Source organism: Corvus brachyrhynchos, unplaced genomic scaffold, assembly GCF_000691975.1.
Source record: "Corvus brachyrhynchos isolate BGI_N302 unplaced genomic scaffold, ASM69197v1 scaffold616, whole genome shotgun sequence".
NCBI lineage: Eukaryota > Metazoa > Chordata > Aves > Passeriformes > Corvidae > Corvus > Corvus brachyrhynchos.
The window spans coordinates 692,172-695,543 of NW_008238831.1; positions in this window are offsets into that span (position 1 = coordinate 692,172).

Consider the following 3,372-nt stretch of genomic DNA (forward strand, 5'->3'; position numbering starts at 1 on the left):
GCCACAGCCACAGCCCCGCCACAGCCACCTGCCTGTCCCGTCCGTGCATGTGTCCCACGGTCACTGCTGTGGTGGGGTGGCTCTGGGCTCCTTGCTCATCTCACTGCTCCTTTCGGGGTCAGTTCTCCCCGCTTCCCCCGTGTCCCCAGGTGTCCCCGCCGGCTCTGCCGCAGCTGCAGCCCCGGGGCTGTGCCCTGTGTGCAACTCTGCTCTCCCCAGAGCCACCGCAGGGCCCACCCTGGCCGTGGCAGCTCTTGGGCAGTCGGGACGGGAGGCAGCAGCTGCTGGAGGACACGCTGTAAGTCCAGGTGAGTGAATGTCCCATGTGTCCCATGTCTCCCCTTCCAGCCACCTCCAGAGCTGGGAGACAAAACCAGTTGCTAACTCACAGTTTCTCCTTTTCAGTGCCAGGGCAGGAGTTTCCTGAGGAGCTGCTTCACCTGTTTGGCCACCAGGTTTCCACAGTGGCACAAACCCCTCCTCCCTGGCTAAGGGACCCTCGCAGCTGAGTTTCCCTGCCTGGCTGTTCCCTGCCGTGTGCCTGGAGAGGCCCAGGTGGCTGCTTTGCCACTTTGCTTCCCTGTGCTCGGACTCCAGGACTCACTTGGGATGGGGAACCTTCAAATCAGGCTCCCAGGATCTCCCGTCACCCCCGAGCTGCTCTGCTCCACAGCCTGTGAGGTAAGAGGGGCAGTGGCTCCTGGAAGGACCCTGGTGACCCTGGGCTTGTCTGCGCTGTGCAGCTGCCAGGGAAGCTCGGCCGGCTCCAGGACAGCCCAACATGGGAGGATGTTGGGAGAAAGGGGGCTGGGGACGGTGTCTGTGCCCGTGGACACCGTGGTCACCCGCCCCATTCCCAAACCTGGCAGGCACAGGCCAAGGGGATGTCCTGGCTGTGAGGGTGGTTCCCATCACGTTCACAGGGGCACTGACCTCCTCTCCTCTGGGACTGGCTGCCCCTTTCTGGGACTTCTCTGGGTTTGGGGGCAGAGGGGCTGCTCTGAGCACCCTTGTGTGGGGCCCTGTGCTGTGCTGGGAAGGAGCTGGGCCCCCCGAGCACCAGGGCAGGCTGGCCCTGTGCCCAGGCTGCAGGCAGGAGCTTCACCCGGCCTCACAACCCCCTCTGCTCTTCTCCAGGAGCTGCTTTCAGCCCAGGGTGCTGTAATCCAGTAGAAAGGCTCCTGAAGGCTCCTGTGTGGCTGCCCACGCTGCTCCTGGAAACTCCCAGGAATGCTCAGACGTGGACAGCCATGCGGAACCACTCACCAGCTCAACCCACCAAAGGCTGTTTATCCATTGGATCTGGTAGAACTGTCCTTGTCACATGTGTACCCTCCTGGCCAGGCTCTCACATGAGCACTTCCCCCCACGTGCAGCCACATAAAAGCTCCATCACATCTCCTGTCCATCCCTGCTTCTCCAGACTGCACAAACCTGGTCCTGGGCATGAATCCTTTCCAAAGTCCAGGCAGCTGCAGTGTGTGCTAAAAAATAACCTGGCAGTAAACTCCAATGAAAACCAACCAGAGGGCTGGGAGTTTCCCTTTCAGTCCCAACCCAATGGGATGTTTAATCCCTCTCTGCCCACAAAGCCCCTGTGTGAGAATTGCTTTTGTTAATTCTTATAACGGGAGAGCTGAGCTGCTCCACATCCCTCGCCGGGTGTTGGGCTGGGTGGAAGTGCTGAAGGGCAAAGCAAGTGTGTCCATGGCTTTATTGTCACCTCCCAATCAATTACTGGCTCCAGGAGTTTGTGTTACCCTTGGCAGGCCACCAGCTGCCCCAATGTCACCTCTCCAGGCTGGGGAGCCCTGCCCTGTGCCACACGTGGGAGCTCCAGTGCTGCTCTCACAGCCAGCGCTGCCCTGGGGGAATCTGCCTCCAACCACTCTGACAACCCTTCTGCCTCATCCCTGGGTCTGTAAATGGAATTAAATGCTGAGGGCTGAGCTCTGCAGTGTATTCGCCAAATAATGCAGTTCCCAGGGCTGTCTGAAGGCGTCTGAAATTTGGGAAATGGATCCCCACCGAGCTGCCAGAGGATTTGAGCAGCTGACTCTCACCGGCCCCACAAGCAAATCCCAGACTGTGTCATTTTGTCACTGTCTGTCTCTTTTGTTTCCCTTTTTTTACCTGCCTGCAGCCGTGCTGGATCAGCAGTGGGACCGGGGCTGTGGGTTTGGAGCAGCCTGTCTGGGAGGCACCTGTGGCCAGTCACTCTTATCCTCACCCTGTGGGTGTTCAGCACTCCAAGGCAGCCCTGGAATGAGGGACGAGCTGCTGGGGTGATTTCCATGGGCTATCCAAGGCCTAGAGAAATTGCAGGAAATGGACACAGGTGTAGAAATAGCTCAGTTCATCATCCAGAAAAGATGTAGTGAGACAAATCAAATGGTGTCACCCCTAAGATCCTGCCCCAGATGTGCTGTGGTGGTGCCAGGGCATGCAAGACACAGAGCTGCCTGTGTGGGAATGGAGGTGGGGAGGGTCAGGGAGCAGATGGCTGTGGTGGTGCCAGGGCATGCGAAACACAGAGCTGCCTGTATGGGAATGGAGGTGGGGAGGGTCAGGGAGCAGATCCTTGCCTGGACAAAGAATGGACAGAAAACATGGACTGAACTGATGGCTGAGTTCCAGTGGAGTCAGCCCGGGGGGCATGGGGTGGGTTGGGGCTGCATCCTGGAGCATCCCCAGCTCACTGGAGTGGCCCTGGCCAGGCGGACATGGGGACACAGAGCCCATGGCGACATGGAACTCTCAGCTTCCAGGGCAGTGCCAGTCTTGAGACCACACCACAAGTTTTCCAGGGTTTTTCTAAGCACAGGATGACTTTTGCTTCGATACAGGGAGGCTGAGATGACCCTCAAGGAATCCTTGCCATGTTGCACAACATGGAGATATCTCCAGGTCGGTGGTGCTGGGACTTTCCCTTCCACTTCCCCCTCATCCTCGCAGGAGAACTGGCAGAGCAAGTTCTCTTGGGCTGAAACTGCCCCACCGCCCTGCTGTGCCTCCACCTGAGCGGGCCTCGGGCCTCGTTAGCACTAATTAGCAGCTGTGTCCCTGCTGTGCAGATGTGTGTCACAGATCTGTCACACACCCGGGGAGGAGTGACTGGCACAGCCTTGTCCAAGCAGGGCACACACCCAGAGACTGCTCCTCAAATTCCTGCAGCCAGGTAGGCATGGGAATATTGAATCATGGAATCACTTAGGAAGGAAAAGACCTCCAAGATCAAGTCCAGCCTATCCCCACCTTGTCCCCAGCCCAGAGCACCGAGTGCCACCTCCAGCCCTTCCTTGGACACCTCCGGGGATGGGCACTCCAAACCTCCCTGGGCAGCCCCTGCCAAGGCCTGAGCACCCTTTCCAT